The sequence below is a fragment of the Anas platyrhynchos genome, chromosome 3 (assembly GCF_047663525.1).
Source record: "Anas platyrhynchos isolate ZD024472 breed Pekin duck chromosome 3, IASCAAS_PekinDuck_T2T, whole genome shotgun sequence".
NCBI classification, from domain to species: Eukaryota; Metazoa; Chordata; class Aves; order Anseriformes; family Anatidae; genus Anas; species Anas platyrhynchos.
Genome location: NC_092589.1, coordinates 77588224 through 77615570, shown reverse-complemented (window position 1 = coordinate 77615570; position 27347 = coordinate 77588224). Strand labels below are relative to the sequence as shown.

The following is a 27347-nucleotide window of genomic DNA, read 5'->3' as shown; positions in this document are numbered from 1 at the left end:
ATGAATTACTTTTAAATTTCATGCAGAACTTCCAGTTTTAAATGTAATTGCACAGCCATGTCTTGCAGGCTTGAATGCCTCTAAGCAATTCCCTCAGCTACATGGCAATCTTCCCACTCCGACCTCAGTGCTACTTCTAATGCACTTCTGTCTTCCAAAGAACCATCTCCTTCCCCACTCTTCTCTCCCATTCTTTCCCAGTTATTGTGGAATTGTTGCCACCTTTAACTACCACCAAAATACTGTCACTCATTTTCCCCATTTTAACTCACCATGATAACTAAAACTGCTCTGAAAATTTGGGAAGAATAAAAGCCAGACACACCAATTTTAACCACATAATTGGATGATAGCTGAGGGCGAGGTTTTCTTTCTGAAATAATGCAACATCACTTAAAGCACTTTTAGGCCTTTTGACTGTATAAATAACCTTTTGCACTTTAAGGGTCATTAGATCACGATAGTTTGTAATACAATTATAGTCAGCACTCTGCTCTTATGGGCTGCCTGGTAATTTGCTTGTTAATATATTAGCACAAAGCATTGATCAAGTAGCTAATCCAATCACACGCTTGTTATTGATCTCTTATTGAGCATCCTGCCAGTGATCACTTTTCACTCAGGACTAGTCAATAGCAAATGCCAGATAGGCTCTCCCACACCTAATGAGCTTACGAAATAAACCAAACATTTTCCTTTGCCCTCAAGGCTAGGATCAATTGCGAGCTTTTAGAGCAGAATTCAGATGATTTTTTCATCAACTTTTTTTCTTTCTTTCTGCAAGCATGCAGGTTTGCATTAAGACCTCTATCTAAGACTTTCATTCTAATTTGAAGACATCTGAAAAGCAGCTGCCATGTCTGAAATGCTGGAACAGCTGTAAACAATAAATCATGTGGGTGAGGAATTCTGGGCTGCACATTGGCATGTGGTCTGTCAAGCCAAAAAAATAGAGACATACAAAAGACCAAGAGGTCAGGGGTACCTGAAGTCTACCAAAAAAAATGAACTAGTCCCATATTTCATCCCAAAGAGCCCTATTCTGGAGGAAGGCCTACACAGCATTCTTTTACAGGAGGATCACGTGCTTATACATTGGGGTGGGGGGAGGTCTTAGGTACTGCAATGAATTAGACATGAGCTTTTTCATATTGCTGCCATTGCATTAAGGCTTTTCCAGTATCAGCTAGGGGAATTTCACACTACAGACACAGATTCTTGCTGATGAAAAGCACACCCGAATTATGCAAGAAGAAATAGTATTTCAGTTACATGCGTAAGTGCCAAGTACTAGCTCTTTAACTTATAACAGTTCCCAGTTGCAGTTCCCATGCAGCATGTGAATGTGAGCATAATGGATTTACAGTTACTCAGGAAAGAAAATAGTGATGGAGAAAGAGCGAAAGATTTTTCAGGAGAGGTAACTTTTACATATCACAAGAATTTTGTAAGTTTTTTCAGATGTCTTTTCAGCTAAAACAGCATATTAAATCTCTGAGGAAAGTTATTTGGAAAGAACATTTTTCCATTTAGTTAGAGGCCTTGTAGCATAACAATAGTGCTGTAATAGTAGCTTCTATTAGATCATAAAAAAAGAATGTGAGATCCTTAGATCTTAAATATCCTTGCTTCAGCTATTACTATTAGCACTATTTTATATAGCTAGGTTGCATTTGCACTTTAATCACTTTTATTCCATGATCTTGTTTTGATTATTGTGCTTACTGTTTTCCTTATTACCGTACCAGATTTAGATTGCAGAGAAACATAATCTGAAGATAAACCAGGTACAGATTTAAAATCTTTAAAAGCATTTGTAACATGTAACCATGCAATTTAAAACCATTACTACAATCTGATTATTTGCCTGGGGAAAACGAGAAAAGTTCAGCTATAAATATTAGTGATATCTTTTCATATTTTTTCTTTTGAATTAGTCTCAATTATGCATTACAATCACATTTATTTGACAGACTTTTTTTGATGTCAAATGAAAATGGGTGCATCTTGTGGCTCTCTATTTTGCAATATTCCACTATCTATTTCTGTGCAATTTGCCCAGATATACTAATCTTTACTGATGAGGAGCTTACATAAGAGGACTTTCATTTGCATGAAAATCTTGCCATTACCAAATCTTACAGGGTTGTTCTCTGCCAACAAATATTTTACCTCCATGGTACAGATCTGTGTTTCAACCCCTCGATTGATTCAGTCTGCACTTATTCTCAGGCTTTCTTTTGGAGTGATCCAGACAGTTCCTCCAAGATCAAGCTTCCTTTCTAGGATAGTTTAACCCTGACATCATTCCTGAAAAGACCGAACTGAGTACAGGCAGTCTCCACCTTCAGCCTGGGCTGAGCTCACCTTCTCCAAACATCTACCAGCAATTTCATGCTACAAAGAATGCTCTTCTGGTGACCATGACACTCCTCGCACTGTTTAAGGTATTTTTGATGAAAAAGACATATCCCCAAAAAACAGTATCTGAGCCTACAGGAGCACTACAGCTTGTTCAGAAGATAGTTTAGGTCATGAGCTCTGTACATTATTCACTCTGCTCCAGAAAACCTAGCCATACCCAGTCAGGAGACACATTACACCATTTGGTTTTGAGGCAAGGGATTGCTCCTCGGTCATCAGGATTCCTTTGGCTACACAAGCAGAACCACCTGGCTGATTTGCAACCTTAAACCAAGGTTTTATGCAACCTTAAACCAAGGGAAACTCCCCTAAATCAATAGATTCAGAGCAGTATACATGCTGTGTGAGCTCAACACAGGTGTGTAAGAACTGTTTGGATGAGTCAACACAAATGTCTAAGAACCACTTGAATGAGTCAACCCAACAAGCCCATAAAATTGAGGACTTTTTGATAAAGTCCCTAAAAGTATCACATTTAGTAATACAAACAGTAATCTGCTGCTCCAACTCTACCTTCAGTTAAATCACTTAATGATCTGCTGCCTGCATAACCAATTATACAACTATTCTGATTTTGGAAGAAACAAGAAACTAAAAGTTAGACAGATATGGCACAAAATGTGAGCTTATATCCCATTGACCTTACAATGTAATTGAAAAATTCTCTAATATTTAATTGTATTACTCAGCTTGTCTTGTTTAATTGGTTCTTTAAACTTTTTTTTTTTTTTTTTTTTGAAATATAAGCCTTTTCTTCTTTTAAAATGTTTTATAATAGACACTCAAAGAAAGGACACAATTCCCAAATTCTGTACCACATCATGTCCTTGTGTTATATACTCTCAAATCAGTAACTACTTACGTTTTCAGAACTACATATTTATTCTTTAGTTAACTTCTGGAGAGGTAACCAGGCCCTTCAGACTATCTGAATAGATAGCAAAAAGGACCCAATATTCCTGGTACTTTTATTGTGTAAAACGCTACGTAATAGTGGCAGAAATGGGAGGAATTTAGTAGTCTGGAAACTACTAGTTTCAACATGCTAACTCTACATCTTTCTCAAAATCTGAAAATAAAGATGTCTTTCTACATTGTTGTTTTTATTTTTATTTTTCCAAATACTATCCTCATCTACCACCAGAATATCTCAGCCAACAATTTGTTCCCCTTCTTATTAACCACGTTTTCCTGCTGTACAGATCTTCAAATCAAGGATCAAAAATAGGAACTGACCATTATATTTTATTACACCTTTTAACTCATATTTAGCAGCTTAATCTGGAAATTATTTTCTGCTTTCATGAACCCTTCCATGCCTCTTGGGGAAATAATTTTTCTAAAGTTTACATTTCATACTGTATCTCTTTATGAACACTATACAGGCCTTAACAAACAAATACATGTATTAGAACCATTTTCTTGTAACTGGGAAGAGTGACATAGATAAGCTTGGGTATGTCTTCTACTGTCCCATTGTGAATGGCTGCTTAAATTGGTCTGCACTTCAGGTGCATCTCACTATGTTGTGCATTATATATAATTATCTATATTACAGAAGATGAAAATACTAGAAATGAGGCCTTCCCCCATAAGAGTTTCCAAGAAAAAGAATGAATTGAGAGAAATAAAGATCCATCTAATAATGACATTTTTCATATGTATTCATATAATACATCCCTCTAATGAAGCCTATCCATGAAAGGTTTTTCTTGGCTTCCTGGCAAGTACCTGACAGTACCATCTCTGAAGTGCTGAAAGCTTTTTGATGAACAGGAGAGCCATTTTTGAGGTAGCTGGAATAGGATTTTAGCATATCATGACTTAAATTTGCATCCTTCTTGGTTATTTCTTCAGTGCATTTCTTCAATGCAAGGCATTACAAAGTTCCAGAGTGGCAATAAAATAGCTTATCTCCATGAAAACAAAGACTAGATGGCTACACACTGCAAGGTGAAGCATTGTAAAATAATGCAGAAAAGAAGAAAAACAGTATATTACCATTTTCATGATGGAATGACACTAAAATGAGACTGGAATGACACATTAAATAATATAAATATTATGTTAGAAGCATAAGCAGAAATATTTATTTTTCTCATCCACCTATGAAAACCTCACAACAATGTTAAGCTTGGTCAAAGGTATGAAAATGTATGCAAAGGTATGCATGTGTAGCAACAAGCTATGAAAATTCCCCAAAACATTTAGAGAAGTGTTTTTCTAAATAAGAAAAAATCTTTGGTATGGTCAGAGTAGCCACTGATGTTTCACATAGAATGCTGCATGTGATCCTTATCTTTAATTTAGCATTTTTAAAATTTAATCATATTCTTAATTTAACAAACATTTCATAAACAAGCAAACAAACAAAAAAACCCACAATTTTCAAAATCAGCTCGGTTCCCTTGTGAAACAAAGGCACTATATGGATTATGAGAGACACACTTTGGGAGAATATGTCATCTCTGGAATGTCAAGGAGGTTCAGAAAAACAGTATTTCCAAACACAAAGTGTTTTCTCCATGTGATCTGAGTGAAATAAAAATTACAGTTATGAGGAAATTATAATATGAAGCACTGTAATGTTGTTTTGCATGTGCTGCTTTTGATATGCATATTTGAAAACACTTCCTGTAAGAAAGAACTCCCCCTCCCAAAAAAAAAAATAAATCTGTTCTTTAACAGCTAAAAATAGACATTCAAATAGCTATGAAAATCTGTCCTTTCGATAATATTATGAAAGAAATAGATAAACTGTATAAAATTTATTCATTCTTAACCAGAATATTTTTAAAACATTATTGTCCCTTAAGATAATTTTTTAATTTTTTTTTTTTTGTAACTCTAGATAATTTTCAGTTTACAGAATAACATGCTGTTTTAAAACTATCATCCAAACACTTTAAATCAGCTAACAGAACTCTCTAATTACTAGTTAGCAGACTGAAAGGAATGACTGGGGCACCTTCAGAAAACAAATGAAATTTCACAGAGAAATCCTGAATGTCCACATTAGATGCCTAACTTATACTTTAAGGCACTAAAAAGGTTATTGAAGAAAGCCTGAAGGTATATAAATCACTTTCACCATCTTCTTAAGAGCAAGACATCTTCAAAATTCATTTTGCCTTCCTTCACCTTTGCTTCTGGACCTGTGTAGAAGTATTCTGCTCTCAAAATCTAGACGTATAGTTGCTGTATAGAACTAATTTGAAGTGAAATTTTTATTTTAATAATTGTTCCCTACAGAAACAGTGCTCAGAGCACAAGCCAGAACTAAGATATCCTCTCACCTGTCTGAATATCCTCACCATCCCCCTACCAACATTTCTGACTCTTGTATGTCCTTCCCTGTTCTTCCTCTAACTCCATGACTGCTGCAATTCGTTGTAGCTGGTGTCAATCATACAAGAAGGCAATGCCTCTGAACCAATGTCTGGAGTGAGAGCAGCATGTATTTGTGAAATGAAGGAGGTAAGAAATTTTCATGTTCTCAGGCTAGGAAGGGGACTGATGCTCAGCTTCTGCCTTCCTAGACAGTTGCTCTAACCAGTAGATCATTACACAAAAACAGGTCCACATTTTAACCTTCCATTATAGTTATTCTCTTGTAACACAAAATAGGCTTTGTACTCTTTGTGATGAACTTTGCGTTAACACCATAGAGACTAGCTTTTATTAGGACTAAGGTACTCATGTGTTTGTTTGCTTCCCAGATGGATCATGATGAAATTGAAGGAGAATTTGGTCACCCAGTTGCTCAAGTCAAAGCATTTTTGCATATGTACAAAATGTGAACTTAAGACATCATCTTTCAAAATTTTGTGACCATCAATAAGATATCTAGAAATTTGTAGATGTCTCAAGCTATATAGTGTTGGGGATAATCTTTCTAAATCACTTCAATGGTTTAGGTGCCAGCATTATATCGAAGCCTGAACCTGTGGTGATGTTGTGAGTTTTATCCTTTTTTATCCTTTTTTTGTGAGTTTTATCCTTTTTTACCTTTTAAGTGTGCTTAAATCCTAATCTGCTGTTTTTGTTTTTGATCTGAAGTTATGTTTTTTGCTGCTGAAAAATATTTTATAATTAATTATACTTTCTAGTTAGCCTTGAAGGAAACTGACACCTGACATCCGTTAATAGGATGAGTGGTTGGCTCTATCCATAAATTTTTGTTCACTCCTAATCAGGCAAACTCCTACAGAAGTGGAAGCAACCAAGCCAGAACTTTAGAATTCATTCAGTGTTGAAGTTTAATGATTTTTTAATTTGAAAAAAAAAAAAAAAAAAAAAAAAAAAAAAAGCATTATTCTTTAATGTGGTCTCAAACTTTCCTGTTAATTATTATAAAGCACTACCTTATTTCTACTCATAGGCGCCTCCGGTGTAAGAACCATATTATTGCAGTAGCAAGGCCTAAATACATTTCAAGTTGTTGTGTCACTTCAAGAGAAACATATAAAGATATATGTCTTGAAGATTTTGAGTTCCAGCTTGAAGAATGTCAGACTTGCATTAAAAAGTTATCTGAAAAATTAATTTCAAGATTATAACTCTACATGTACCTTGCCCATAATATACATCTACTATACTGTAGTTTTAAACTAAAAATAGTTAGTTCTAAACTAAAAATATTTGGAATTACAATACATAAGGGAGGTTGAAATAACACTTGAATGCACAGATTTATATCTATATGTGATTGAGATTTAATAACAACTTGAGAAGGAACATCAGAAAGGTCCTGTCAGTCATTGGCACAGGAGACTCTTAAGCTGTTTTGCATATCTATCTATTATTCTAACATTTAGCTATGGATACAAAAGCTAACCAACTGAGGTACCAGCAGTCACTTAACTGCAGCGCCCTATAGCTCTCTGTGGATCTAATATCACTACATTTTCCATGTCTCAGCTTCATGGTCATCTTATGCAGTGCAGTCCCATGGATTTTCTTCCTCATAAATATTTCCACACTTGTTCTGTGTATAAATCATAGTTATAGAAAAAAAAAAATAAATAGATCTCTCTCCTCTCAGCACAGAAACAAAAAAATAACTCCTGGAAAAAGGGGGTGGAGAGTGGGCAGGGACACATGACTCCAAACAGTCCCTTTGGTCATCCACCCTACTTAAGAATGACTAATCAGAAAAAAACAGGGACTTTGTACTACATCCATTTTACGTACTTAAACAAGCAGAAATGGAAATTCCAGTGTCAAACCTTTCACTGAAACTGCCTTGCACTAAAATTCCACGTTAAGCTCTATGAACATAGCATTATCTAAAGAAAAATCTGTCAGGACCAGAAATACAGGGAGGAAAATGCATATTTTCCAAAATAAATTCATGGCTGATAGAGGTTACAAATCATAGATCTAATGCACTCACTGAAAGAAGTTGTGCATAGTGAATTCTTGCCACAGTCTGCACCACTCAAATGTCTAGTCACCCATGAAACAGAAACCCCAGATATGCACATTAGTGCAGGCTTGTCTAATAGGGCTCTCTGTAGCAAGATTAATATCTAATATTTTAAAATATGTCTTGGCAAGAACAGATGCAGATTAAGATTCCAGCAACATTTTCTGAACACAGTTCTACAGCAAAAAAACAGCAAACTCCTTCTGCACACTGACATGTTAGCAGCTCCACGGACAGCATCCACAGCATTGATTGTCTTTGACACAGTCACAGAGAATCCATTATTTAAGAAGGAGATATTCTTCAGTGAATCCGTGCAATAAGCAACAGCAAATACTTTGTGTTCTTGGTTTCCTGCTGGAGTGGTAAATGGGCAGAAACTCAGGGAGTTATTGTTGCCATATGTCTCAACAGTCATATTGATTTAATTGGTTGTCATAAAAATCTGACAAAAGGGAAGCCAGTTCATAGCTGGGTATGAGCCAGAGAATACTGGTAAATGGACTACTTAAATCTCTCTAGAGCGTCCTTGCCTTCTACCAATGTCGTTGAACTGGTTGTCTTGTCCATAATCTAGAAACAATCCATTTTATGGACGAAAAGTGCAAGCCATTGACTTTTGGATCCAATTTGTCTTACAGAATTGCAGAAAATCTTGCACTGTGTGGAAACTATCCATGTTAAAATATTAATTCCCTGAAACACGAAATGTTTTCATTGAGGGCAACAGATGGACTGCCTCTTCATTTGTCTCCATTTCACCCATCCGTAAATCTGTGCCGTATTTAAACTGTTTCAGTCTCTCCTTAACATCAAAAGGCAACCACATGCAAGAACATCCATATTACATAACAGAATATTTAGCACTTGCATGAGAACTGTCATACAAGAAGCTTAATACACACTTACATATCTGTGGTTTACTGCAGGGTAGCATTGCTACCCACATTTTACAGGGGAAAAAACAACAACAACAACAACAACAAAACAAAAAAACAAACAGAGATGCTAGAGAAATTACTTGACTTGGCTACAGAGTGTGGTAAAACCAGGCGTGGAATTCAGAGGCTCTGCTTTCAGGCTACGGGTTTTGGTAACAGAACTGTCTTCCTCGTTTTTCTTTTTCTTTTTTTTTTTTTATCACCCTGACTCTTGAGTGGTATGAAAAAATATTCTCCCAGTTTTGAAAGAAAGCAAAACCTTTCCTCTACACAGAAAATACAACAGCAACTACATACTCTTTGTGTATTCATTTTATAGCATGTACTTCATATCACTTAGGTTCATCCACCAGGAAGTTATGTGTCCAGTCTCTATGAATTATCTGGGCTACCTCCATGTTCATAGTCCTCTTAGGCAGGTCTTTCCATTGCAAGATAAATACACATACAAGGCAGAGACAAATCCTTAGAAGCTGAGAAGAACATTATAAACATCATGTAAGAAAGGATTTTGAACAACTTTGAAGAAGTTCAGTTTATTGACAATGTACTATAACTTTATAAATACTTTCAGATACATCAGAGCTGTTGTAGTTTCAGTGCAGACCTGGTTTAGCAGAAATATAATATGTTAAATATATTACATTAACCTATGAAAAGGAGAGACATAAACTTAAAGCCAATGTTCAGCTTATTTTTTATTGCCAAAGATGCTTGATTAGTGTTGTTGTTTTGACAGTGATCTAAAAATTAAAGTAAAAATGATGTAACAGTGATACACTAAACAGCATGGTTTTTTTTGTTTGTTTGTTTTAAACTCTAGTAAAAGATTCACCAGAGTGAATCAAGTGAGTCAAGGCTGACTATCCAAAAACCTGTGTTTTGTGGCTCAAAGATCTATCAATGTAGGTATAAATTATAAATCTATAAATCTATGTTCATAAAATTGTACTACATAATAAAAAGATTTGACAAGCTCATTTGAAAAAAATATCAAAACGAATTCTCAATTTTCATTTCCTACTAAGTGGTCTTAGTTAGTTATGACCATTGTTATGGTTAGTTATGGCTAGTTATGAATGAATTTAAATATATAAATTAGCTTCAACCTATTCTTGACACATGATTACTGAAAACAACATACCACCATGGCAAGAACTGTAAAGCAGAGGAACATCTCTGTTCAATTAAGATGGTACCCATTAGCTAAGGACAATGTATCTAAGCCATGAAATTGACTGAACATATTCTTTACAGTAACTTAGTTATTTTTTCAAAATACTCAAGTGAGCAGTCATCTGTCAAAATACTACATTATTAAATTGAAGATAGCTTAGCTGATTTGTGCTACTATGGCATAAACCTTGAAAAGAATCCATTCTACTAATAAATATAGTCAGTTTTCATTATTAAAATTGAGATTAAATGGCTCACTCTAAGGAGTGTATTTGATGTGATAGGAAAAGTAAACCAGTTAGATCACATTCTTTGGTGAATTGCACCTGTGCAATCCTACTTACTTCTGTTGGTTTATTTCAGATGAAAGCTGGTGCAAAGCTGAGCATTGAACACTTGTATGTTAAAACCCTGATGGGTTTTAAATTCTTAAGAGCTTACCAAGCTCTAACACAAAAATCAATTGCATTAAAGCAATACTAAGCAGTTTATTGAAGACACTGTTTTTCCATTGTGAAAGGCTTATCTGAAATTGTTTTAGACATTGGTGACCAATTATTTTTAAAACAAGGCTTTCCATGAACTCAGATAAAGACCTTCAGATATCCAATAATCAAGGTAGAGCATACACCTTTTGTAGGCCTATGTAGAAAAAGAAGTGTAATTAAATTTATTAAAGCTAAAAGAAAAGTCTGAGATATTAGGGCAGAAAAATATAAAACGTTGATTCACCTTGACAATATGGAGTGAAATTCTGGGATGGACACACCAGTTCAGAGGTCCTCCAAAGAAGCAGACAAAATTATTTACTCTCAACCAGAGAGCAGTTTTTTGCCTTTCCTCTTCTAACCTTACATCTCCATAGGTATTAAGCTGACCTCATGTACACTCAAGCATGCTTCTCAGATTTATCTGCTTGAAATCTACATGAAACTTTAGGGATGCAAGTCCATTACTAAAAAAAAAAATAATAAAATGAGATGATAAAAACCATTACTTGCATAAAGTAACTGTGCTTTCCCTTGTAAAATTAGAGCTGGTCAGAATTTGCTTGAGCAATGAGCATTGAAACATCCCCAGACACATGAGGTATTTATGTTCATTTAGCCCACAGGTATCCTATGAGGAAGATTCAATCCTGTGTGCGTGCGCCCAGCATTTAGTGCTAAGGGGTAGCACAAGATTATTGTCCCAAACTTCACAGGAGCTGAGAGACCTTGCTGGACACCACTGGATAAAATGTGCACAAAGCAGTAGCTGACAGTAGTTGCTAACCTCAAGAAAAAAGACTAAGTCAGACATTCTCAGTCTCACAAGTGCTGACCTTAGAGGTCTTTTCCAACCTGAAAGGTTCTATGATTCTATTCTCAGCTCCACAAGCACTGTCAGCTAGTGCTGAGTTCTTCCAGGCTCTGCGATGTCTCATGCAAGGTAGGATCTACCCCATGCCAGACAGTATCTGCTATGGATGTATGCTGCACCTCTTAAAAAAAAAAAAAAAAGTTTAAAAGTCTCAAAGCTAAATCTTTTAGAGAAGCAGCTCTCAGCTTTGTCTTCCAATGCATTTAAGTGCTTGTTCACTGCACAGCTGTTCAGTGCACGGTTCCAGTAGATGATAAAGGAGCACTGCTAAGCTAAAATAGTGGTGCTATAGCACTGCTTGATAGGTTTTGTTTGTTTGTTTGTTAATGCTGTGTGCTTTTTGTTGGAATTAGAAGTGGATTAACAGACACATAGGAGAATCATCTGTGGTTTTTCCCTCTTGGCTCTGTTCCTTAGCAGTTATGTCCACTGCTGAGGTGAAAAACTGTAAAGTTTGGATCTGGACAGTGAAAGCTCTTGAATATTAAAAATAAAAATATTTAAAAAAAAATAAAAAACAACAAACTCAAGCAACGTGCTTCATGATTCCAGCCGGAAGATGAACCAAGGATAATTATTAAGCCAATCATAGCCACATCAAATATTACCTTTTCACATATCACTGCATGGGTTTTGCTGCTTGTATTGCATCCCTTCCACAGAGACATGTGAGATTAACAAAAAAATTAAGCATTATCAATTAGAGTAGCTTTAGAGAAAATAGCAGTTAACCTTCTGTAGAACTTAATTTCCTCTCAGTTATTTTCCCTTTACTTGTCCTTTTCCAGCAATACTGCTTTATGCTGACCAGGCTGACAGCATTGCTCATCTGCACTGCTTCTTGCATTGCTGTTCTGCAGTGTGGAATCAATCACAAAGTGTGTTCAGCCAGAACTATATATGAATATTTAAATTCTTAATGCTTTTTTTTTTTAGGTTTTACTCCTATCCCTATCTTTTACTGTACTTTGTTAATTCAAAAAGGGATAAAAAAAAAAAAAAGTTATATTTTGCATTTGTGAGGCAAGTCCAAAAGGACACAATAAATATTTTTTGTAGTGTCTGGATTCATTTCAAACCAATCTTTTTTAAAAGGAAAAAAAGTCACTGAAAAATGTCAAGTGCCTTTACAATTTACCAGAACTCATGATTTGATTTCGATTAATGTTCAACTTAAGAATTCCACCAGCATTCGAAATCAGTTCATCAGTATTAAATCTTACAAAAATAGGTAAGTGCTACATTGAGCTCCAAAGTGCATACAGTAATTAATAGTTCACAGCAAAATAGCACACCACTCCAGGAGAAGAAGCTAAGTACTTATCATTCTATATCAGAAATAACCATCGCTCTTCTTTGTCTCGTGCCAATGCACACATTCTGCCAACAGCCACATAGATCAGAAAGTTAGGGGGAAGTAAAGTTTTGGAAAGCAGTTCAAAAGCAAAAGCAGTTGTTCTCCAAGGATTTCACTGTCCTAGAGGGCGTTGAGGTGAGCCACAACAGGGCAGAAGCCTCATGGGCTTGATTATCCATGAAGCCTCAATCCTCCATTTTGCCAATATCACTCATTCTGGAAGCTTCATGTCAGTAGCAGAAGAGCTGCATATGACAGTTAGAGGTCAGGACACGTCACTTCTGCTTTATATAGTGTGACCATTTGGAGAATTTGGAAAATATAGTCACTTGAATGGCATGAGGGCTAGCATCACAGCCCTCACACAGCCCCACAAGTTAACACAGAAAATGCTGCAAGCTCTTTAGGTGGCATCAGTGGTTAGTTCTTTATTTCACCTGGATGTTGGTGTCTCCAACAGCTGAGCATCCACTAACTTCATGATAAACCATTGATTCAGTGAGATACAAAGCTAAAGTACCACAACTTATTGCTCTTCCTACATTCTTCCTTCAGGTCCAGTACTCATCCTGTTTGTTGCTGTCTAAGTTGCAATATAATTCAAGAAGCATAAAAATAGAGAAGTTCAGAGGAAGCTTTGGAAAAAAAAATTAAGTTGCAGGAACTAATATTTGTTTGTTTTTTTTCAAAATTCAAGCACTTTGTTTTTAATACTGCAAATACATATTTGAAATTCTTCCAGTAAAAAATTGTATTATCAGCATTAATTTTATTCCTAAATTTATTAATTTTATTCCTATCAGCATTAAAATTAATCCTATTATTTTAACTCTTTGTTAGAGTGTTAGTTTGCAGGTAGAGTAAAGGTTAAATGTCTTGTCTACATTAGTCTAATTCAGAAGTAATTATCAAACATTTCAAGTATCCTGACAAATGAATCAGTTGTGTAAGTAACGGGCAACACTGGACAAAGAAAATAGGAGTTGTGCTTGTCAGCATGAGGGATTTCACTGCAGGAGAGCTGCTGTGGCTTTCATTATTTCAACAGTCAATGGATGTTGCTATAGAAACTACATAGTTAGTAAACCATGTAAGCAAAAGATATATGATAAAAACAAAACTAAAACAATGAAAGGGTAAAAAGCAAGGATCTCATATCTATCCAACAACTGATATTCATTTGTCAGTTTTATCCTTCAAACATATCACCAATTGATGAAATTCCTACTAACAATGCCATATATTCACATAGCACTTTTATCTAAGTCCTGTCATGTATTATAACACATAATAATCAAAATTAGCATCAAGCCAAAACTCTTTCAAAATCAATTTAAAAATGAATTAACATTCAGTTATCTGAATATGTAAAAATATTATTTGGTTTCATAACAAGGTATCAGCACTATAAATATCAGCTCTATAAATACTAACAACTAATTATTAATATCTCTTGTATGATTTATTTTCCTTGCTTAGAGGAAAAATAGCTTTTTAATATTTAAACTAGCTTTTACATGTCCCAGAAAGTACTTGCAAATGCAGTTACCTACCTGATATATGAAATTGATGCTCACCTGCATAACAGTTGAATTTGTCCATATCACACACTGATCTGAATATTTGTAATTAATGAATGAAGCCTGAGATTCTCCTTGCTTCCATTTTGGATAATGAAATAAATAGCCAATTTGAAACTTTGCAACAAGTGGGATTAAAGAGATTCACAGATTTTATCATTTCAAAACAAGCAAACAAACAAACAAAAAACACAATTTATATGACAGGTGATCATATTTCATGCTTATAAAACTTATAAAGCTTTATAAAGAAGCTATGCTTATAACAGAACCATGTTTGGCATTCTAGAGATGCATTTTTTTGTCAATTTTTGCATAATCACATTTTCCTGTATGTTGATTTCTGTTGTGCACCCTTTCAGCAAAAAACAACATGATTTTTTCCTTTGAGAACTGAGTAGAGTACAATAAACATATACCAAAAAAGAGGTACACAACAAGTCCTCTTATTTCCTTTCCTACAAATCCTCTTATTTCCTTTTCCTACAAGTCCTCTTATTTCCTTTCCAAGTCCTGTGATCAGAGTTCAGTAGCAAAGCCCTGAGATTTGCATTCTCACTGCTACCTGTCTGGAGAAGCTATTGATAGAGGAGTTCCCAACATTAATCACCCAAAGAGATACATTAAATTGGCAAAAGACAAGAAAATGAGAAAATCCGATATATTGAGATGAGAACTGTGCCATGTAGCCAAAACCAACATGAGTGTTAGTTTCTTCAGACAAAGAAAAGCATGTTGATGAACACACCAAAACCACAAAACGTTTGCCCTCTATTCAGCTGCAACTTGTTCATCTTGCCATCACAAATAAACCTTTCATTATCACATTGCTTCCCAGGTCTACAGAGAAAAAAATACCAACATATAGAAGTAATTGCTTGTATTCCCACTGAAAGCCTTGGTGCTTTTAACTCCAAAGTCTCATGAGAAATGCCAATAAGCTCTTGCCACTAGGTTGCATTGGAAAAGAGAATATCCAGTATTTCAGAAATGTTTGCATGAGCACTATAGAAAAAGATACAAAGACAATTAAACAGAAATAGAATATTCAAAATCTTTTATTTCTTTCTTTCTCTTTCTTCTTTCTTTCTTTCTTTCTTTCTTTCTAATAGAAGAAGCAAAAAGCAAGAAATAACAATTTAAATGGGACACTTCTGGTTTGCACTGGTCCATGATTTGGTCAGTTTGGCCATTTTAGCTGGACTATTAAAAGTAATTCTCAGAAAAGACACTGAGTCTTCAAGGGTCTCATTCCCTTACCATCCCAGAGGACCGAGATTAATGTCTACTACGGGACTGTGCCAGGAACATGGTCTTTTCTTGTTAAAGCTGCTCCTGGAAAAGAGAGAACTATTGTAAACCTCTTAACACAGTTGCCTCTTGCCGTGTCTCTCAACCCTGTCACACAATTTGAAAGGATATTAGAACAGACAGAGAGAGCAGAGTTGAAATCAAGCATAAGTCCTTATTCCATGGAAGCTTTGCATATCACAGAGTCTGTGTTATGAAATGGTCAACCATTTGCCCCTGAGTCCTCATCCATTATATCCACATAAAAAAGACCATCTTACAGTCAGAGCTGTGCAAACTGTTGGATGCTGTCTCAATATGGCAGGAGAGAGGAAGTTCATTGCCCAAGCCCACTAGCTCGATATACCCCAAGGGACCAAATTCAAGTCAAAGCAGCTGAAGGACAGATGTAAAACCAATTTAGATCTTTGTAGATGAAAATATCTGAGGCTGTTATTGGTCTGCATAACCTGTGGATTAGGGGTCTCCCAGGTAGAGAGAGCTTCCCAGTGATTGGGGACAAGCATACTATTGCAGCTGGTAATGAAGATCACTTGCTAAGACAGAAATTCCTTAGGAAGGGAGCAGATTTGGCAGGATTTCTGCAGAAGGAAACAATCGGTATGCAGCTGAAGCACCTATGCTTGATGTTAGAATACTCTATGCTTAATAAAGCCTATTAATTTCATCAGACAATAACTTGAATAATTGAGTGAAATCTACTAAAACAAAATCAGCCTGCTGCAAAACCACAAAGCACACTATCACTATACAGCAAAGAAGGAACAATGGGCAGCTGTACATGATTTGTTCATGCGAAATTCTATAAGTGTGGAAAACAGAATAATTTTTCTCATCACCTCAAGGGAGGTAAAGTGGCCTTATTATGGAAAAAACAACCAAAGGAAGACGGTCTGGACCCACCACCCTCAGTTCACACCCTTCAGTGAGGAACCTACTACAGGAAAAGGATCATCCAAGGGAGAGCTAGCATACCTCACATCTGGATTAGGTGGGAGAATCTGGCCAAGCAACTTAATTCAGTAGCCAAAAACAATGTATCAAATTAATGATAAATTTCAAAGCAGAGTACTTAACCATTTTGGTGTTTTTCTTGTCAGCCATGAGGAGAAGTGGATTCTAATTACAGGAAAATCAATACTAAGTGGAACAAAAAAAATGAAGGAGAAGGAAGGCTTATTTTATGTGACTACATGGACTACCTCTATCCTAGTAAACTTATCCAGGACCAGACTTTCCCATTTTTTTTAATTGTTATTAGGCTTGGCAAAATTTAGTCAGTGCCCCGTTGATCCAAGCAATGCCACAGCACATTCAGAAGAAAAGAAAAGCTATAGTCTGCACCCAACAGGTAACAGATACCTGGGAGCAAGGGGATGCAGATGATGTTAGCTTTGCAGATGTAACTATCCTTTTCTACTTGCAGCTGGGGACAGAGGTTAGTCCTGGCCATGTCTGATCTACATGTAAAGTTGTAGTATAGCTACGTTTGTCACTATTTCAAGGACCACATTTTAAGTCATTTTAAGGTACCATCTTTGCTGGTTTTGGAGTAATGTGAAATATTGAAAAAAAATTGCTAGATGAAATAACTATCCAATCTCAATTCTTCCTCTAAGAGTATGTTTTACTTATTTCAGACCTCCAATAATTCCGACGACTTTTTTAAAATATCTGTAGGTTTTCAGTTTTGTTTTTTGTTTGTTTGTTTGTTTTCAGAGTGGATTATAGAACTTTAAACAATACTGCCTGTTATGCTCTCTTCGAACCCTGAATTGTACTAACCCTTGTTAGTAACCAGCTGTTTCCCTACTGTGGCTCTGGATTCTCTTTCATTTCACCAAATTCCAGATCAATGTCACACATCCGGTATGTATGACCTACCTACTTTGTAGTCCTATATCATCAGGACTGATTAGAGAAAAATTGATGGAAGCACATTCCTTCTGAATATGCACTTTTATTGCATTTTCTGGAATGTAATTCTAGAAAAATTAACATTAAAGGCAATTTTGAGAGCTTCATATCAGTTTGAGAGCAAACACTTCTTTTTCTGATTGGGAAAGTGTTATGGCATTAAAAAAAAATCTAATGATGTTAAATCAAAGTAAATAGTCAATTACATTTTTTCTTTATCAAAGAATGTATAAATTCATATTTTTTATTTCCTACTTGGAAATTTATTTATTTATTTATTAATATTCATCATTTTGTAAGCAATGATTTTATACTTTATTTAAATCACAATAGAAAATGGGTACAGGTCACTAATGAACAGGACCTGGCAGGATCTAACTAGACTTTTTGCCCATTTTTGGGTGTACATTTTTTCCTTTTGGAATTAGTGTTTGCAGATCAGTTTGATTTCTTCCATATGGGCATCATGATATTTTTCATTAAACTATTTTAAACCAGAACTCAATGTAGTATTGAGACCTTACATTGTTTATGGTGTCAGTACAGCTAATTTCATCAGCTGTCATTGATTATATAAACAAATTTGTTGTTTGACTACTGTTTGTTGTTTGACTGTTGTTTGATAGGAACTTTTCCACTGCTTTCTTCAGAAAACTAGCCATCTTGAATACTCAGAATATACTGCCTTTTTATCTTTTTTTTTTTTTTTTCTCCCCATGCCAGGACAGTATACCTATGTTCCTTAAGAAATCAAGAAAAAATGATTGAGAAAATTCTTTAGCTGTCTTTTGTATACGGTGAATGTACGTTTTCCAGTCTTGCAGATTTAAGTTGTCTTATTATACTACACTTAAGATATCTTATTATACTAGACTTAACTTTGTTGCTAGTTGATGGCAGCTTTTGCACCATATTAGATAGCTGTACTAACCTTATCTCTTACTGGAACTATATGAACAGCATTTTCTTTTTCTCCTCCCTTCTCTCCCTCCACCCCCTTTCGGGGGGCGGGGGGGGCGGAAGAGGGGATTAATTCTTAAATATCTCATAGCTTCCCTCTTCTATTATCAGCCACTGACATTTACTGTTGATAAAACACTCATATCTATATATGTATGAACACGTTTCCATGGGTTGTGCAGTGTGCATGTATACATTACGTATGGAATTCTTATGTCTCTGACTGGGATGACTTTCTAATCACAGAAAATATTTTGTTTTGAAATTGGTACTTGTTCTCCTAGAAAGCACTGCTCTGCAATTTTCAGCAAGTTTGGCTCTGTCCTGCTGTAATGGATATATGCAAAGCAAAATTCTGAACAAATTATGAGAACTGAATTAGGATTTTGCAGACCATCAGCCTTCAGTGGTTAGCTGGCAACACCTGTGGCTTGAATTTCAGTGTCATGTTGCTGCTAATTTACACTGAATAGAGCTTTAGGGTTGCAATGTTTCTTTTCATATTAAATATTAACACATTCACACAAGAAATCATAAGGGCTGGCTAATATGGTGCATATTTATCAAGTATTAAATATTCATCCTCACAATCGTTCAGATTTCAAGTGTAAACACAGAAATGTATTTCATTTATTTCCACCTCTAGCAAGGCAGTTGCAAAATAGTGCAGAACAATGTTTACGCTTCTAGCAGTTTTGTAACACCATACCATACATCCCTTGATAAAAAAATTAGGATGTTAACAGAATGAGCAAATCTTAAAGGGCAAAAAATCTCTTCAGACATCGCTCACTTAAACAGTTATTATTGGAGAAAGTTGTATTAAGCACAGACGTTAAGTGTCTGCAGGAGCTGCGGTGTGAAAACATCAGGCTTTTCAGCTGTTGCCAAGGCTCTCAGTGCCTGAACCTTACATGCCACTCAGACTGAATATCCACTGTGAAAGGGGCATTTGCATGGAGTTCTGACTCCATCAATATATTGCACACTAAGATCTTATTATTTTAACATGGCTCCTTACTGTGCCAGTTCCAAATGGACATTAAGGCTGAACACCAGAGTAAACAGTGTGGACAATGAACTTCATCACTGCAAACACCTGATGACTACTTCCACCAGCCCTTTCCTTTTTCTGTCTCTTGCAGACTACCCATTATTTTGGTCCTCTGGGCAGCAATTAGCTGTCATCAGACTCCCTCGCTCATGCATCTTTTCTGCTAGAGACTAATCCCCATCAACACGGTCCATTCTTCTGTCTGTTGCCATTCTTTGTTGGTTACACCCGTGTGCTCAAATTAATTAGAGCTCGATTTAAGGGCTGACTCAGCTGGTTTATAGCACAAATGAGTACAGCTGTTTTTCTACACACGGTTTTCAGCTCTTTTTATTATTTTTTTCCTCTTGGTTTAAAAATATACTCTGTGTGTGCGTTTGTGTGCACACACGCGCACACAAATTAAACACGAGATTTTTGGCAGATGCAATTAGCTAAGGAAGTTGACAACATGAATCTGTTTAGCCCATTTGCCCCTGAGGATCCAATTCAATTCTTTCAGAGCTTCAGGGTTAGGACTACTGAGTTTCCAGTGTCAAAGGGTGGCTTCTGTACCTCAGACATGCTGGCATTCTGATCCTGGGAGGTCCTCTGCCAACAAAAAACAGAAACATCTGGAATCACATGGACAGCTTGTTTGCTGAGTTCAGCAACAGGGATCCCTGTAGCTACAGCTCCACCCCACTGTTAGGGGACCTACAAAGCACTTAGCAATTGCTGTCTTTACTATAGGATTACAAGTGCATTTGATATCATATGTATGGTGTGAGCCTTCAGATTTTACACAAAAATATTCTTAGGGTATAGTTTACGCTGAAATATTTCCTCAGAGAGATAAACATCATGAAGTTTTAATTTAATTTAGGGAATATTTCTGAAATAAAAGCATATTTTACTTAAGTAACTGTGTTATGTTTATGTCCTCTTACATATGCCTGAATTTTAAAATTCCGAATAATGATTCAACAGTGGAGCAATAAAACACCTCAAGTGATTGGGAAAAGTACATTCTGAATATGCAGATATTATTCTTCAAAGAATAAATCCTGAGCTGAACAGTGGTCATGAAGTGTTTGATTCTGTTCTCACTTAAGTCAAATAAGAATGCCGCTGTTAACTTCTATCAATGCCCATAAAATGTTAGGATATATGTGTTTATGAGACTTCTGTAGTCTGGGTTGGCTTCACTGCTACTGGGCCTTAAACACGGTAAACAATATATAAATGGTGCCATAACTACCTGGTCATTGACCAAAAGACACTAATAGACTTCATGGAGTTTTGCATTCCCTGCAGTAAACTGAGGTCTTATTTTATTGGGACATACCATTATTTTATGGTCTAATTTTGTATAAAATATTCTAAAACAAGTAAAGGCATAAGCCTCACAGTCTCAGGAATTTACGGCAACCTGAAATGATTACTTTATATTTTATGGGTATATAGCTATATATGTACGCATGTATACACACACACACACATATGTATATTTACACATATATATGTATATTTCATAGATTTTGTAAACTCAGTGGACAATCGCTGTCCCTGACTAAGCATACAGATCATTCAGTAGGGACTTAGAGAACCAGAGGACTACTTACGTGCTAAAAATTAAACAGCTCTTGAAGTGCTTTATTAGACTGGGTTAATCAGTCCCTCCCCAGAACAAGCTTATTGAAATGAAGTTTTGTACTCATATTTACTGCAGCAAAAATACTCAGTTTCTTCCTATTAAAAATATATAATAAATATGTATTATTTTGCCTGGTTTATCATCCTTTTTCTTTTTTAAAAGTAGGTACTGAGCTGCCATCAGTTCAGATGTGAACTACTACCTTGAATGTTGAATACAAATATTGTATAAATTATATGTTTGAATCACTCATGGAATAGATATGGAATTATTAGACATACAGTATGTAAACATCAGGGCAAAAGTCTCTGTGAATTGACCTTGGAAGGGAAGTTATTTAAATCAATAGAGAGAAAACAAGAGGTAAAAATGGTACATTTCAAAAGAGAAACCATCTTCCTAATTTTCTAGAACAAACATGCTAATTTAAATTCCACTGTGCTAAAATAAAAAAATAAATAAATAAAATAAAAAGAAAGGCAAATACTTACGTGAGCAGAATCTCACCCAGCCCACTCCCACCACTGAACACATGAATAACTTTGCACACTTTAGCATTAAGGTTGTCTTGAATGGCATTCCTCTGTCTGACCATTACCACATAATTGTTATGCACCATAAGAAAAGCTTTTGACTATATATTTTGCCAATGCAAAATAAACATTTTCAATATATATAGAGAAATGTACATTTACCTGTAGGCTTTGTAATTAATAGCCACTGATTATTAGGCCATATCTCATTAAGAGCTTTTGTACTAATGAAAACACTTTCTTGATTGACAGGTGGCTGATTTCACAAATATATATATATATATATCTTATTTTGAAGGTTTTTATCAAGAAAACCCTCTCAAACGGCCCAGTGCATTGTGATTTCCGTGGTTCTTTTTCTTCTGAGCTGTTCAATTAGTTGGAAATCTCTTTCTGATGGACTGAAGCAGCTTGAGTGAACGCCTGAGCGCACAACCAATTAGGCTCATTTGAAGTTGCAGAATTGCCTTCTTTGGTGTTAAAACCCCATGTCAAACACTGGGTCTAAGATCATTTGTACTACAAAATGAGATTGACAGAGCAGCTGCAACAGGGGGCATGCCTGCTGGACGACTTAATTGTAGAGACTGAAGGGCCATCATGAACTGGCGTGTGGAGATTGTATCACCACTGCTGCATTACAAATGCTCTTTATTAACAGTGATCTGTAATCAATGAGCTCAGGCTTTTTGCCAGAGCTCCAAAATCAGATAGGCAGCTCTCCTCGCAAGGAATAGGAGGAGCCACCGGAGCGGGGTGTTGTGCGCAGAAATGAAGCAGCGATGTGATGTGCGTACTCTCCCTGGCACCTTGTTGGGGCTGTGAATCTGCGGAGAGGGAAATAACCATCCAATGGCACACAGGTTTCCCCATTTAGCAGAATATGCATTAGCTGGGTTGACCATGTGTACGGGCAATTGCGTTTATATTGGTGTGAATGAGCTATGCTTACTCCAACAAAGCAATATTTTATTAGTCAAACAAAATAGTTTCAGTGGTGGCATAACACCTGTGATTTAATGGTAGCACAATGATACAAATTACCTGAAGTTAAACCAATAGGTTTAGTTTCAGCAAAATACTGAAAAGTCAGCATATTTAAATCTCTTAGGTAGGAAGTCTTTTGCTTTTTTGTTAATAAGTCATCTTACTTTTAATAAATAAATAAAGAGGAAAAAAAAAAAAGCAGTTGATTCTCACTGATGCTTCTAAGCCAACATTATGTTTATTCCTTTATTATTATAAACAGTATTCTTATTGCAACCTACTGTGTCAGTCAGTCTTCTGGAAATATATATATATGTGTGTGCATAAATATTCACAATTTACTTAATGATGAGACATATGTAAAGGCAATGTTAAAGTGAACAATAAAGTTAGCTAAAAACAGCACTAACTGACTGTAATTACCTACCCAGCACCATTTGCTATGAAAATAACTTCACTACTTTTTTCAAGGACTGCCTCACTCTCTGAAAATCTACCAGAGAAGGAAATGAGAAACCTGAGTGAACAATACAGGAACAGCTCAAGTAGTGCGGCAAATCACATGCAGATGAGCTCTGGTATCAGAAAACAGTGCCTCAACTTTATGCTCCTCAATTATAAGAGCAATCAGTGCTTGAATGAGTAGACCTAAACTTTTGGCTTCTTGTATGAGTCAGACTGACAGGATTGCTTTTCACTGCAGGCTTTCCCCCCCATCATCCTTCCTTTTTTTTTTTTTTTTTTTTTTTCCTTCTTTCTAATTTATACCACAAAGTATGATTATCTGTTCAGGTGCTTGTTCCTGAAAGAGTAATCTTGCTATTACCAATAATTCCCACGTGTTTATAAAGCCTGTTTAAATTAAACAGATTCACACTCTGTCATTCTGCATTGATTACAACACAAGCAGCAGGCAGCTGAAATCAACTTGTTTTAGGAAAAACTTCTGAAATAAATACCTGCACATGTACTCATGTTTTAAATTATCTTTAAGAACTCTCTTCTACCACGGTACACACAAGAAACTTGACAGTGTTTAGGCTGCAGATTGTCCAACAGTTACCTTGTGACCCCTGTATGACAGTCCATCTGCTGCCTCTCCTTACAACTGAAGAGTGAGCTCTGAGGTGGGATTTGTGTTTCCCTGCTTTGTCTGCATGGTGCCTAGCTCAACACTATCACAGCCTAGGACTGGTGACCCTGGATGATACAGTGGAACCACTGACTGCTACCATTAACAAAAATCATAAGAAAAATCCAAGTATTCAGCTTATTTAATGTTGGAAACACAATGACATTGTATTCTATTGTTTATGCAGTGTTTATTTACCTGTTGCCAAGTCTTTCTGTAAAATGTTTCTCCTCTGACATCAGTTCCTGATGATAGGATGGTGAGAGGTGTAGAAAGGGGATAAATAGGTAAACAGAATCTAGACATTAAAAATTATCCTGCTTTTCCTTCCTTCCTTCCTTCCTTCCTTCCTTCCTTCCTTCCTTCCTTCCTTCCTTCCTTCCTTCCTTCCTTCCTTCCTTCCTTCCTTCCTTTTTTTTCTTTTCAATGTAAATGAATTCTTGTTCAGTGTATCCATCAGCTACCTTTGACCATCTTATTCTATATTTGCTAGCAGTTTTACCTGGGTGTTTAGACCAATGTAATTCAACCAAAATAAACATCTAAATTGATTTGGCACCTTAACCTAAAGAAATAACTAATCAATACATGTGATTGAAAATAAATGGATATGTGTTTGTTCATACTAATACATTTGCAACTAAACTAATATGCCACCCAGTCAATAAAGATATGAAATATCAGTTCTTTTCCCTCCCACTTGTAGTTTCTGCAATATTAAGATTCACTTAAAATTGTCTTTCCCACTGATCTCAGGGTATGGCTTTACATAAACTTATTGTTAGGCCACTGAAATCTGACTGAATTGTTTTGCTGTTTTTCTTTTTTATTCTAAAATCTCTTATTCTTATCTTGTTCACCATTTCTTGTAAAACTTTTTCTGAAATACAACCCTTGGGTACGTGCTGCTTTGGCTGTGGAAAGGACTGGACGATTCAACCAAGGCAGAATTATTCTACAAATTTGCAAGTTATCAGCAGCCTGTGAAATTTGTCTGCAGCTATACTGATGAATAGGTCCATATCATGCTGTCATCATTGAGCAGAACTGTATGGTTTCAAATGTCAGTGTATGGAGATTTCACAGTGCTGAAAGACTACCACAACCTCCCTGACTAGATGGGTGTTCTACCTCTTGAAGGATGCTCTAATAATAAAGATCACATTTCCTTTCTGTTTTCCAGTTACTCTTGGAAACAATATATATGAGATATACATGTACAGACAAATATATGCAGCTTTCTCTCTCCATCTCTCTATCTTCATGTGGATTCCCAGCTTACTAAAACTCATTGCCACATTTTGAAATTAGAAACTAGAATTTTATTTGAGCCATACACAGAAATGCTTTTCTTGTCAAACTTTGTTGAAGTACCAGCACTTTTCCCTTCTTCCACTCACTGCTGTGATAGAAGTGACCATGATATGTGCCCATTGTCATTTTGTTGAACATGGTGATGTCCCATGCATGCATGGCAGAGCATCAAATTCAGGATGCATATAATTAAACCAGGTTAGATTTTGAATTTTAAAATAAATAGAATATGATAAAATGAGAGGAATAAAATAAACAAAATGCTCACTTTTGAGCCTGGAATACTATTGTAAGTTTTAATATAAGTTGTTTTTATTTAAACGATTGATAGAAAGAGCCACAAAGCAAAAATACAGAATAGGGAAGAATAAGTTTACCATTCAGCTCTTAAAGTAAAAAGAGGTAACTGCTAGGTTTATTTATAAAAGCTTAACTCACAGTTAGTAGCACAAGATCAAACAATTTCAATTCATCACAATCCTAAAAGCACAGCAGAGCATATTGTGCACCCAGAGAATCAATAGCACAATTTCTAACTGCCTGCAGTAGGAGTATCAAGGCCCAACTCTTCAATCTTTTTCTTTTAGATGAACTAGTTTCATATAAAGACATTATTGGGTTTTGTTCGTTAGTTTTGTTTTTTTCTTAAAACATTATCTTGTCTCCTGGAAAGCTGTCCTGTAAAATTAAAAGTTATCCTTAAAGAGTTATTCAAGCATTTCTGCCAACAATTCTAAAGTGAGCACTGTTATTGGAATACTATTCAGTACTTTGAAAATATACCCCTTATATTCCACCCTCTGGAGGCAACAGCTGCTTCCTCTGTAATCTAGAGTAAACAGGAAAAACTGTCACTGTACAAACACTTTTTAAAAAATACACTTAGCTTCCTTAAATCTGTGCAAATTCTTCAATGCTTATTGTCTTTAAATAATGTCACAGATATAAAAGGAATTAGTGCTGATGCTTCAAATTTTCATGCTCATTTGTATGCTATGGATTTTTGTACAGAGAAATAAAATTGCTCACATTGTGGAAATACCACAGAAAATACTTATTTGGACTCCCATTCAGAGAAGTCAAAGCTCTTTCTGCAATCATATTAAAAAAAAAAAAAAAGTAAAACACGGTATACCAAATGCATTACTATTATTAATCAAAAATCTGTGACTTTATACCTGGTTATCAACAGGAATTTTCATTCAGTTAGATGAAGGACAGAATATTGTCACAGTTATTCTCAAAAAGAATCCTCTAAAGAGGAATCAAATATTACATGATAACAAGAGTACCCAGCACCAAACTAATTAATACTACCAAAAATTGTAACTGGGACATGCAAACACATCTTTCAAATTTTAAAACAATCTCCAATCATTAGCTCAGTATAGACTTACTAGAAGAGGACTTACTATTTATCAAGCATCCATGGGTATTTTGTACCTTTCTGTCCAGTGGCACAGTTTGTCAAGCATTAAGTGAAAAGACTGTGTTTTTAATTCTAGTATTCAGAGAACAACAGTAATTGCTATTATTCAAACACTAATAACAATTTTCAAATATAGCTTTGAAATATTTACTGTATTTCTTATATCTGCCATCTTATTTTTATACTTTGTCAGCATTTAAGTCTTAAATAAAAATATTCTGATTCTGAAGTTATATATAAAAAAATAAAACATGCAATATAAAATAATATAATATTATTTTTAACTGGGTCACAAAGATCTTTTTCCCCTCTCTTCAAAATGGAGACACAAAGCTGGCAGTCTGAAATGCCAACTAATTTGTAGCAATATACCCAGACTGGGACTCATCTTCTCTAGTCTAAGATTCCTCATTTTAGAAGTCCAAGTTCTGGTCTCCATTGTGGTCAACCATGTACTTCAGAAAATAACTCATGTTGCCTACCATAATACAACCACTTTAAGATTAAATGAAGTTTATTTCTTTCATTCACTATAAACAGTCCCTAGGGAGACTAACCTGAATTTAAACAACTAATTATTAACCTAAATTAGGAAAGATGAATATTCTCCCAATCTGTAGAATCGCTTAATTTATAAGACAGAAAATCAGCTAGTATACCATCATGAGACAATATTCAGACTTCTGTGGTGGCTCTGAAAGTTTAACATTTTACTTTTGCTCTAGTCATTGTAAATCATTCACTCTCACAATCAGTCATATCTTTTTTTTTCTTTTTTTTTCCCTCTAACAGGATGATTCATTTCC

General features: G+C 35.5%; 1 long non-coding RNA gene across 1 annotated transcript; it reads right to left on the bottom strand.

Annotated features, from left to right (window-relative positions):
• Positions 1-19823: 19823 nt before the first annotated feature.
• On the bottom strand, positions 19824-22495 carry LOC110351628 (uncharacterized). The gene is made up of 3 exons (XR_002399275.4): positions 21842-22495; positions 21115-21241; positions 19824-20101 (listed from the first exon to the last, which is right to left on the bottom strand). It is a non-coding gene; the product is annotated as an uncharacterized lncRNA (long non-coding RNA).
• Positions 22496-27347: the final 4852 nt, after the last annotated feature.